Consider the following 12,793-nt stretch of genomic DNA (forward strand, 5'->3'; position numbering starts at 1 on the left):
AATTGGTCTAATATGTCCTCCATAAGGGGTAAGGGAAATCGATCTCGAACAATTTTTTTATTTAATTTCCTATAATCGATGCAAACTCGTGTGGAATTATCTTTCTTTTTACAAAGGACTATAGGCGCACAAAATTCTGAACAACTTTCACGAATAACGCCATCTTTTAACCAGGTGTCTATTTGTTTGTCAACTATTTCCCGCTCTTTATATGACAAACGACGAGCATGTTGAGAAATGGGAATTTCATCCTTTAAAATAATATTCATTTTAATATCCGAGGATTTAATCTGCGAGGGTTTATAATTGTTAATCAAAATAAATAAATTCTCTCTGATATATTTATTACGTAAGTGAGATAAATCTATTTCATTGAGATCAATAGCATTAAATATCTGAGTTAAGAAAGAAAAAGTTTCATTAATGGGCGAAGCCTCATTAATATTCGAATTTTCCGAAGTCAAAACAGAATCAGAAAAGTGAGCCTTTCTTTGATCATAAATTAACATAGAATTGCATCTGGGCATTACACTAGCCTTGAAGGGAGACGCTCTGACTGAGTTTTTAAAAGTTTCGGTTTCACTTCCGAAGGGTGAATTTTTCACGCGAGAAATGATTGTATTAACGTTAACTGTTTTTGGGGTAGAGGTATTTTTAACAAATAATTTACCATTAGCAAAATTGATATCCAAACAATTAAGCACATCCATTCCGATTATAAAATCGAATTGCATTTTATCAATAACATAAATATTAGCATTAATCGTAAAATTATCTATACCTATGTTTGTATTAAACCAACCTAATGGGGAAATAGGCTCTTTACTTATTCCCGATAAAATAATATTAGACAATTGGAGGGGAATAGGAGGAAATTTTTGATATAATACATCACTACACATGGTTATTTCACTGCCTGTATCAATAATTGCATTAATTTCACTGTTAAATATTACAATTTTTTTATCAATACGAGTTGGTAGAATTAAATGTACGTTTCTTTCGGTACATTCATGACTGGAATGACCTGATTTATTACAGTTTCTACACTTTTTGATTACTTGATCACATTTTGCACTTATATGCCCATAATTGTGGCAGTTATAGCATTTGATCTGAGACATATCTTTATTTTGATTCGGATTATTCAAACCAGGAGAAAAGGAAGAGATGGGTGTGTTTCGTTTTTGTTGAATTGGAAATGTTTTGGTTTTAAAGATTGAATTCTTATTAGAGGTGTCTACTTTTTTTGTTATTATTCGCGCGTTTTCGTATGTTTCAAGCTTATCAATCAATACACTTAATTCAGTTATTTGGTGTAAATCATCCAATAAATGTTCGCGGATATCTGACGGTAATTTTCTTCTTAGTTGGTCAACGACCATATATTCTTTTAGCTTGTCAAAGTCTGTTATTTTCAAACCGCTAATCCACTCGTCAAAATATTGGTTTAATTGATATGCGAAATCTCGCCAAGAAACATTTACTTCTTTTTTATGGAAAGAAAATTTCTGACGGAATTGTTCCGGGGAAAGTTTAAAACGTTTCAGAAGCAAAGTTTTAACAAAATTATAGTCTGCAGTTAATTGTTCAGGCTCTTGAGCAATTATTTGAACAATGCTCAGTGGGAGAAGTCCCATTAAATACGTGACGAATTCAGTTTTATTTATATTTATTCTGTTTGCTTGACGCTCAAACAATTGTAAATAGGTACTGATATCGGTTTCGTTGGCATCAAAACTTTTAATTAGTTTATATAAGTCACTTGTTTTTAATGTTTCTGTTGCTGGAATCGGAGTTCCGTTTTGCCGATTTAAATTTTCCGCTTTAAGCTTTTCAAGCTGAATTTCCTGTGCTAATTTTTCTTTTTCGGCCGTCGCTTTTTCCAAGCGTTCCGAAACAATATTTTCTAACACATTTTTCGTAAATATTTCATCATATTTAGCATCGGAAGTAATTAGCTGTGTTATATTGATAATTTTAGGATTAGGGGGAAGTGTAATCTCTAATTCTTCTGCTAGTTTTAATAGATCTTCCTTTCTAGATCTGGACAAGAAGCTCATTATTTTATTTTACTCTATAATTCACACAGAATAATAGTAAAAAAAATATAGTACTCACAGGTTCGTGATTTTCCTTTATCCAATTACAACTCACACTTCTGACACCATTATGTCAGGTATATATGCCGAGTTACTTCAAACTACACCATAATGCGATGATGGTTATCATCAACTAATCCAATCAACCATATGATCAATAACAATAACAATAATATTTATTCCTCAATAACAATATGAGTCACATAGACTCTAACCACTTAGGTTCGAACCACACAGGTTTCAGGTTTTACCTAAAAACAACCAGTTTCACTTAGAAACTACATCAACTGACTAACTCCTCATTTACATCGAGAAAGTTCGTTGCCTTTCGTTAAAGAGAGCGACATCTGGCGTATTGACAGAGAGGCTATAGTCTCGCATGTTATATATATATATATATATATATATATATATATATATATATATATATATATATATATATATATATATATATATATATATATATATATATATATATATATATATATATATATATATATATATATATATATATATATATATATATATATATATATATATATATATATATATACACTGGTTATCATAAATTAAGGAAAAATCACAAAAATAGCGATAACTCTTTCAAAAGTAAGCCAAACCGTGCAAAATTTGCATATGTTGTCCACTAAGAGTAGCTGAGTAAAATTGCAATATGCAAATTAGTGGCGCTGCACTCGGCTTACGTCATCTGCCTGGAGCATAAAAGTCCAAGTTTGAGAGAAAGCACACAAATTTTACTGTGATTGCGACATTGAAAATCTGAGATAGCCAATTCGTAATAATGACCTCTAGGCATCATTTGCCTGAAGAACTACGATGGAGAGCCATCGGGAGACTAGAGGCAGGGCAGAGTCAATCAGAAGTGGCCAGATGGCTAAATGTGAGTCCATCTGTGGTTCATAGACTTTGGAGGCAATTTCAAACCACAGATTCGGCATCTAGGAGGTTCAGTCAAGGACGGCCAACTGTTACGACCAGTGCCGATGACCGATATTTGACATTAAGTGCACGCAGGAATAGAACCGCTACTCCGACACATCTTAGATCCTCTCTTGCTGCAGCCACCGGAAGGTTGGTGTCAACGTCAACTGTGCGCAGAAGGCTCCACGAAGGTGGTCTGTATGCGAGACGACCAGCCATTTGCGTGCCGCTCACATCACGCCATAGGAGAGACCGTTTGCAGTGGGCCCGACAACATGTCCACTGGACGTCAGATCAATGGAGGCCTGTTCTCTTTACGGATGAGTCCAGGTTTAGTCTAGAAAGTGACAGTAGACGTTATTTGATATGGAGAGAACCTGGGACCCGTTATCATCCATCAAACATCCGTGAAAGAGATGCATACGGAAGAGGCAGTGTCTGTGTTTGGGGAGGCATATCCTTAGGAGGGCGCACATACCTCCATGTCTTTCCAAGGGGAACCGTGAATGCTCAGGTTTATCGAGACAACATCCTTGATGCTTATGTGCGCCCATATGCCGGGGCAATTGGTGATTGCTTCCTGTTACAGGACGATAATGCAAGACCACACAGAGCTCGCATTGTTGATGATTATCTTCAACAGGAAACAATTACTCGCATGGAGTGGCCAGCTCGATCCCCGGACTTGAATCCTATCGAGCACGTTTGGGATGCTCTAGGGAGGCGTGTATCTGCCATCAATCCGCCCCCTCAGACCCTTGCCACGCTTGCAACTGCTTTACAAGAGCAATGGCTCTCACTTCCTATTGAACTGATAGACCGCATAATTGAAAGCATCACACATCGCTGTTTGTGCTGTATTGCTTCTAGAGGCAATCATATTCCATATTAAAGGTACTTTTTCTATTGCAAACCGATACTTCCAATTTGTTTATTTTATACATGTGCTAATTTCTATACTACTATTAATGTCTGATAATTTCTTTTTATGTTGTTTAATACCTTACTATGTGTTGTATATTGTGGGTAAGTTTCATAAAATTCCATGTGTAATTTCTTGAGTTATCGCGATTTTTGTGAATTTTCCTTAATTTATGATAACCAGTGTATATTCATACATACATATATACCGAGAACAAAAGAAAAGATAACCACCCTGTAACTTTTGATAACAGTTCTGAATAACTTTTGATCTAATGATCGGATCTTCACGTTCTAGGACTCAATCTTAATGTTGGAGAGGTAACCTCAAAATACTATTTAATTAGTGCAGGAAATTCTCTGAAAAATGAACCTTTTTTCGACTTATTTGGATTTCTGACTCCCAAGGTAATGGGAAAACTGGGAAATATGGTTCTAAAAGTTTGGTCAGGAGAGCGATCCGTAGTATGAACCCCTTAATGTTTAAATTACTTTGTATTTGGTCATATCTCGAGAACTTTAGAAGCGAATTGAAAATTTTTTGCTCACAGTTATAAAGTTCGTTTATCCAACGATAATTACATGCAAAAAATAATTTTTAATAAATATTTATTGCTTTTTAAAATTTTATTTAATAAAAGTAAAAAAATTGAATTGTGAGGTATACATTTTTTTACACCATTGTGAAAAATGGAATTTTAAATAAGTCATTTCCTTAAAATTCAATTTCTCAGGAACAATTCGACCTATTTCGCTTAAATTACGTGAAGATCCGATCAGTAGATCGAAAGTTATTCAAAATGTTTCTTTTTCCTCCGCTGACAGTACAAACCAATAGCAATTTTCTATTAAAAAAAATAATTTTTTTTTTACTTTTAAAAAACATTCCTTATATATATATATATATATATATATATATATATATATATATATATATATATATATATATATATATATATATATATATATATATATATATATATATATATGTGTGTGTGTGTGTGTGTGTGTGTGTGTGTGTGTGTGTGTGTGTGTGTGTGTGTGTGTGTGTGTGTGTGTGTGTGTGTGTGTGTGTGTATTCCTTTGAAGGGAACTCTTAAACAGTTTGTGACACCATTTTGTTATCTATAACAATCATATAAAACTTAAACATCACTGGGCATTTAATCTGTGACAATAAAGCTAAATAAATATATTTCTGTCTGTATATTTGGATTCATTTTACCATTGTTCTAGGTACACCTGAACTTTAGATATGCACTTCAAAACTAATTGTAAAAAATAGAAAAAAATATATTTAAAAAGATGTATGATGGCGCTCCCTTTGTATAAGCTTTTCCTGCACTTCATTCATGCAGTTTTTATTTGTTTAAAAGTGCCTATCAAGAAAACGTGACTATCTTTATCAGACATCTGATGATGCCATTTTATCGATCACACATTTGAATAGTGATTTGCAAAATTTAGGGTTGCCGATTAAGAATCTTATTCTTTTATTCTGAATCACGGTAACAATAGAACATTTCTGGGAACTTGACGATTCTCGGAAATATTTGTCAACTCGCTTTTATTAACTTGCTTTCGTGAATAAGGAAAAAATCAAAGTAATTTTCATTTTCCTTTATTACCGTCGTTGAACAGCCGACCCAATTTTATGGGTTTACGACTATTAATGTTCAACTCCGTAGCCTTGTAATTTTGAACCCAATCCAAAAGACAAAGGAACTCCTGGATCGAGTATTGGGAGAAATTTGCCTTCGTGGAGGACTTTTGGATGGAGCTAACCTGCATTTGTGGTACATGGAGAGGAAGACTACGAGAACCTCCCACGGTTAGCCTAACGGCAAGGGGACTCTAACCCATGATCCGTCTACCACTGAGGATATTTCACGTCAGCACTGTGGTCAGTGCAAGCCGGATGCGGAATTCGTCTCGACCAGTCTTCGCTGGGATTCGAATCCGGTTCACTTCATTGAAAGGCGAACGCTCTATCCCCTTAGCCATCGCGGCTCAATCTAAGTAATTTTCATTTTATTTTATAACCGTCGTTGAACAGCCAACCCAATTTCATGGGTTTACGACTACTAATGTTCAAATCCGTAGCCTTGTAATTTTGAACCAATCCAGAAGACAAGGAAACTCCTGGATCAGTACCCCCAGAGGTTTTGATTTGCTATGGGAACATGGAGGACTTTGAGACTCGACAGATTTAACGTGCATCAGTCACCATTTACTGCACGGGGAGTCTTCGGCAGGTGAGGATCGAACCCCCGACCTCTTGGACATGGGCTCAGCGCCCTACCGACCAGGCTATCCCGGCCCTTCAATCTAAGTAACTGAAACTTTCACGCTTTTCTAGTTTCTCGAACTTGAAAAAGATCTCCGCGTTTGATGATAATGCAAATTTTAAACGTTTCCTAACCGCTGCAAGCAGAATTTGAAATCATTTCAGATCTAAGATATGTGTAGAAATATTTACAGAAAATTTATCAAAAATACTTAGATTTGTCCAAAGCTATTAATTGTTGATTAAAAAATATATTTGCTTTTTAATATTTATAAATATAGTATATTTATGATTAATGCTTGCAAATTAATAAAATTACTTTTTATTTATATGTCCCGAAGAGGACTGATCGTAAAGACACGGTTCCCAGTAGAACACCGAAATCAAGCATCACTGGCTGCGATCAGTAAGCGGGTGGGTGACCACTTTGATCAGAATGCGTAGGAACCAAGGGTGGGCGGTATCGGTCCTCGTTAAACTGTTGTACCGTAAAGTGCTCGATTTCGCACACAGGTCGTCGGGCTACCTAAACAGGGGAGCCATCCCCTCTGCAGAGGATCAAAATTGCGATGACATGTCTTCGGATCATCCTCGGGGATGTTTTCCAGACCGTCGCCAATAGCCCATTGTGCATCTCTAGCGACGTAAAGAAAGTTCCTATTTATTGTTAGACAGACGTATGCATACTTGCATATATATTATATTATAAGTCATTAGCTCTTTTCAAGCTGAGGAACAAACAGCATTAAGCTAGCTACAACAAAGCTAGGGTTACTATGGGATATGGGGCACGAACCTTTTACCTCCTCGTTACGGAGCGTTTAGAGGAGGGACGTGACCACTTGGTCGAACGCTCTGTAGCATGGATACTTGTAAAAGTCACGACAAATAAGTATTTATTTTTCTAATATTTAAATTATATGATAAATTTCTGATTATAAATGAATAATGGAATATTTTATCATTTCGTAAGAAAAATTATTACGTCTTTTTATCGCCAAGCAAAGTTTATAGTCAATTAAACTTTCGCCCACTTTCCGACTAACTAAAGTGTTCACATTTCAACTGGAGCTTGGCTATAAACATATGTCAAATGTTTTCTAAGCGAAGCAAGCCAAATTTATCGCCAAGAAAAATATCGATCACTTTCCGATCTTAACAAAATAATAGACAGAGAATTAAAAAGAAAACAATAAAAAAAATAATCATAACTAGAAACTAACTTTTTCAAATAGATTAAAAGCTAAGAAAGAAAAAAAAATATTTTTGCCAGACCTGTCATGAAAATATTTAGGTACATAACTTCGGTAACATTTTATTATTACTGAAAAATTCCCCACAAGTTTCGAACGTGATGCGTCCACCCTTATGAAAAAATCGAGGTATAAATGAGGTATAAACGAGGTTTATTTTAAAGGTATAAAGGAGGTTGTTGTTTAAATACGTCGTAAAGGTTGAAAAGGGTGCAAATGAATACCTCAAAATCAACCTCAAATATACCTTAAAAATACCTCCAGAGGTATATTTGCTTCAGCCTGAAGTATATTTTTTTACACTTGTGGAAGTATTTATTCAACAACCTAAGGTGTGTCATTTTACACTTCAGGTTATTATAAATCAACCTCAGGTGTATTTTGTTCGACTTCAGGTAATTATTTTTCAACCTCAGGTATCTAATTTTATGCTTGTAGAGGTAGATATTTTTCAACCTATGGTGTGTCATTTTACACTTCAGCTTATTATAAATCTACCTCAGATGTATTTTGTTCGACATCAGGTAATTGTTTTTCAACCTCAGGTATATAATTTTATGCTTGTAGAGGTATATATTTATCAACCTGTGGTGTGTCGTTTTACACTTCTGGTTGTTATAAATCAACCTCAAATGTATTTTGTTCTACCTCAGGTAATTATTCTTCAACCTCAGGTATACAATTTTATGCTTGTAGAGGTACATATTTTTCAACCTAAGGTGGGCCATTTTACACTTCTGGTTGTTATAAATCAACCTGAAGTGTATTTTCAACAATTGGAAAGGTTATTTTTAATTAGCGCCATGTGTTCCATGTTCTACCTTAAGTTATTATTTCGTAACCTCAAGTATATATTTTTGTATTTTTAGAAGTATTAATTTATCAACCAAAGACGTTTTTTTTTAGCACTTACGAAGGTGAGGTGTTATACGGACCACCTAGTTTATTAATTTTTAGACCCACTATATAAAAAATATAATATATATATAAAGATATTACATATATTATATGAAGAATAATGTACATTACATTTTTTTCACTAGTAGAGATCATTTATCAACCTGAAATTTTTAATATTAAACCTTCGGCAGTAATTGCTTCTTTTGTTAAGCTATAAAAGAAAGTTTCAAATGCATAATTCTTCTATAATTTCAATAGATTGATTTAAATCATCTTAAAATAACACTTATCCAAATTCTACAGTTAGTAAAAATTATTTATGGGAACTCATACTCGTATTTTTAGAAGATAGTTGTCTAAGGTGCTTGAATTTTTAAAGCTATAAAACTACAAATTTAAATAATTAGTCAGCTGAAATTCAAAGTACTTTTATTTAAAACTAAAATTTCACTTTTTTTACAAACCAACAAAATTATTTTAAATACTGTTTCCGTCTACATGTTGAAACTTGTAATTATTGGAACCTAAAAGGAAAAAAAATATAAATTAGTAAGAAAGTCATATTTACAATAATAGTGGAAGGTCTTAAAATATTTGAAAGTATTTTTTTTATCATTTAAATTAAATGGATGAAATTAATTTTCCTTTTCAGATAAATATCTTCTGCCATTTCTATTCAATCCTCGTAGCTAAAAAGCATGTCATGAACACAGCCACAAAATAAAATACACTGAAGACAGTATTACCATTAACAACATTTACAGAAATTCAAATATACAGGGTGTTTATAAAGTCTCGGACCCATTTTGATGTTTAATAACTCATAAAATAATAAAGATAGATTAAAATTAATAACATAAATGGTTAGATAGACTCAAAAAATTTCATGAACCTTGTCAATGAACTTCCACGTGTGCCCCCTTCGTCGCACGGAGAATATCAAGTCGATAGTCAATTTCACGCCAGGGAGCGGCAGGCATGTCACAGAGGCTATTGCGGTTGTAATTCTGGCTTTTAGGCCATCAATGTTCGACACGATCCTCCTGTAAACATTGTCCTTTATAAATCCCCAAAGAAAAAAGTCCAGCGACGTTATATCAGGTGATCTGGGTGGCCAAGGAATTGGACCTCCTCGCCCAATCCATCTTCCTGTAAAATGACCATTCAAAGAACTACGAACGATGATACCCCAATGAGGTGGTGCACCATCTTGTTGCAAAAAGACATGTGGCTGAAGCTCTTCTAGTTGTGGAAATACGAAGTTTTCCAACATGTCTAAGTATACGACTGATGAGATTGTCTTTTCTGTAAAAAAGAAAGCTACCTCTCTTGAAATTGACTATCGACTTGATATTCTCCGTGCGACGAAGAAGGTACACGTGGAAGTTCATTGACAAGAGTCATGAAACTTTTTGAGTCTATCTAACCATTAATGTTATTAATTTTAATCTATCTTTATTATTTTATGAGTTATTAAACATCAAAATGGGTCCGGGACTTTATAAACACCCTGTATAATTCCAATCTTATTATGCAATTTTAACACTTTTTATTTTTCTATACATCTGTAACATTATGGTACTTGTAAGTTTAATAATTAGATTTCCCTCCCTTTCTTTTTTAAAAATCTTTAAACTCAATAAACCTAGTCTATATTTTTAAACTTTTTGTCAGACTTCATGAATCTAGCAGCTTTTTTTTAAATTTTTGACGCTGATTCTAAAAAGGACTTATGTTATTGTCAATCACATCAGAGTTTCTTAAAAAATAGTTATTTTAATAATTTTTAATCAATGTAATCAAGAATCTACAATCGTTTAATAAATTAAAATTTTAAAGTTATGTACCAATTTTTATTCTTTTTTTACACTCAATCGAATAGAACAAATTACAAGCTGATAAGGAGCATTTATTTTAAAGTTGTGAGTAATTTTATGTGAGGAAAATGTCTAATAGAGAATGATTTGAAATAATACTTTTAAAATAAGTTGAGTATAATATCTCCTATATAACTTATAATACCGAGCAGAATAAAACTAATAGTTAGTTGTTACGAACACTTGTTTAAATATAAATACACATCCCATAGGATGAAACTCAAAATAATGCATATTACTTTCAACAATAAATGTTTTTATTTGCAATTGATTTTATTCAATTCAGGATTAAAATTGCATACAATACTGACTTATTTCTAAAATAATTAAGATTTCCGAAAGTCGCACATTTTTGAAGTAGTGAACCATAAACAGCTGCATGAAAAAGCTCATAACCTTGAAACAAATTGTCATATAAACTTGAAATCGGATTTCATTTCATTCTGCCCAATATTCTAATCAGTAATAACAATCTGCTTAGTAAATAATTAACGTGGGTAAAATGCGAGAAAATAACATGTAGTGAAAATAGCAGTTTTGTGATCAAACATGAAGAAGTGAGCTAGTACAGTTACTAGTTTTCAATTATCAAATATCTAGCAAACTATTGTTATCAACAATTACATAAATTCTGTAGTTTATTAGGAGAGATTACTTTTTCTTTTAGGTATAAATTCAGAACTATATCCTAGGGGAAGGCTGAGCAGTAGCTTGCTTGTCTCTTCTTCTGCGCCGCCGCGCATGTGCTATTTACAGCCTAGGCCATCTCAGTAATATCAGAGAACTGTGGATAAGCTCTGTATTTATGTATATATATATATATATATATATATATATATATATATATATATATATATATATATATATATATATATATATATATATATATATATATATATATATATATATACATATATATATATATAAACTTTGCAACAAATATCCAAACGATAAGCATACAGCTATAGTAGAATTTCAAAGCAAAATTGCTATTTTAAAAATCTTTCAATTTTCAATGATTTATTTATAAGAGAAATTGTGAACATTTTTCTCAATTAATCAGCGTGCATACTGCTACGTTAAAACATATACATTTAAGCAAAATAAAAAGAATAGTTCTATTTGACTGAGCTACAAACAATAAAATATACTGTGCATAACCTGCTGTAACGATTCACCAGTAATGTTACCCAAAACAGTGACGAGAAATATTTCGGTTATTCTCTCTTATTGCTAAGCCTACAATGATAGCCTCTAAGAATATCCTCCAACTTAAATTATTTAAGATCAGGACGCGTCGTTAAAACAAAAATAATAAAATTTAAGTTTCAAAATTGAAGCATATTTGATTAAAAGTGATAAAACTAAATTAATAGATGTCAAGCACACTTACCGAATTTCGAATAGACTTTCGATTGTCAACACACACGCCATTTGCCGGCTCGCATGGAACTCTGGGAAGTGAGTTAGTTAATATGAAGTGTACTTTAAGCAACCTTAAAACAAGCTTAGGTATAAATAAAATGACTTCAACACCTCAATAAATACCTCACTCTCTTTAGTTGAAATAAGGTATATTTTTTATACCTCATAAATACCTCAATATCGTTAGTAGAAAAAAGATATATTTTTTATACCTCGTAATTACCTCACTCTCGTTAGTTGAAATAAGGTTGATTTTTTTTATACCTCATAAATACCTCTTTTGTTACAAGTGTAAGAGAAACAACCTCGTATACCTTAAAAATCATCTTATCAGCCTGGATGATTTGAAGTGAATTTAAAACAACCTCAAAATAAGCTTAGGTATAAATAAAATGACTTCATATACCTCAATAAATACCTTTTTATCGTTAGTTGAAATAAGGTAAAAAAATTTATACCTCAAAAATACCTCTTTTGTTACAAGTGTAAGAAAATAAACCTGGTATACCTTAAAAATTTCCTTATCAGTCTGGTTGATTTGAAGTGAATTTTAAACAACCTCAAAAAAAGCTGAAGTATATATAAATCAACCTCGTACACCTTAATTACACCCTTTACGAGGTATAATTTTTATTGCTGTTTTCTCTGCAACCTTAAATATACCTCAAAACAACCTTAATACCTCAAATCAACCTTAAATATACCTTAAATTGTCATAAGGGCAGCGTTTTCAGCCTTCGGTCAGTGGTTCGATCCACAACGTTGCTACGAACCGTCACGTCAAGTACATGCGATATACGAGCTCGTAAAAACCGTTGAATCAAAAATCAAGTGGTCGATTGCTGAATCGTACCCTTCAGATTTATGTCTAAATTGAGGAAGTGACTACACGAAAGAGTGGGTGCTGCCATCGATCCGGGAAATTATAACCCAAGTCGTAAATTCAACCTAGTGATGTTATCTTGTCATTTAAAAGTTACTCATTCCATAGTGATTTCGCAAGACCAAATGGCTGGTGAGATTGACGTTTTCCGTTTTAGGCGTCATAAATAGGCCTAACATTTTTATACCATTTCACAAGCAACT

This window comes from Parasteatoda tepidariorum, chromosome 10 (genome assembly GCF_982258835.1).
Source record: "Parasteatoda tepidariorum strain Cologne lab strain chromosome 10, Ptep-v5.0, whole genome shotgun sequence".
NCBI classification, from domain to species: Eukaryota; Metazoa; Arthropoda; class Arachnida; order Araneae; family Theridiidae; genus Parasteatoda; species Parasteatoda tepidariorum.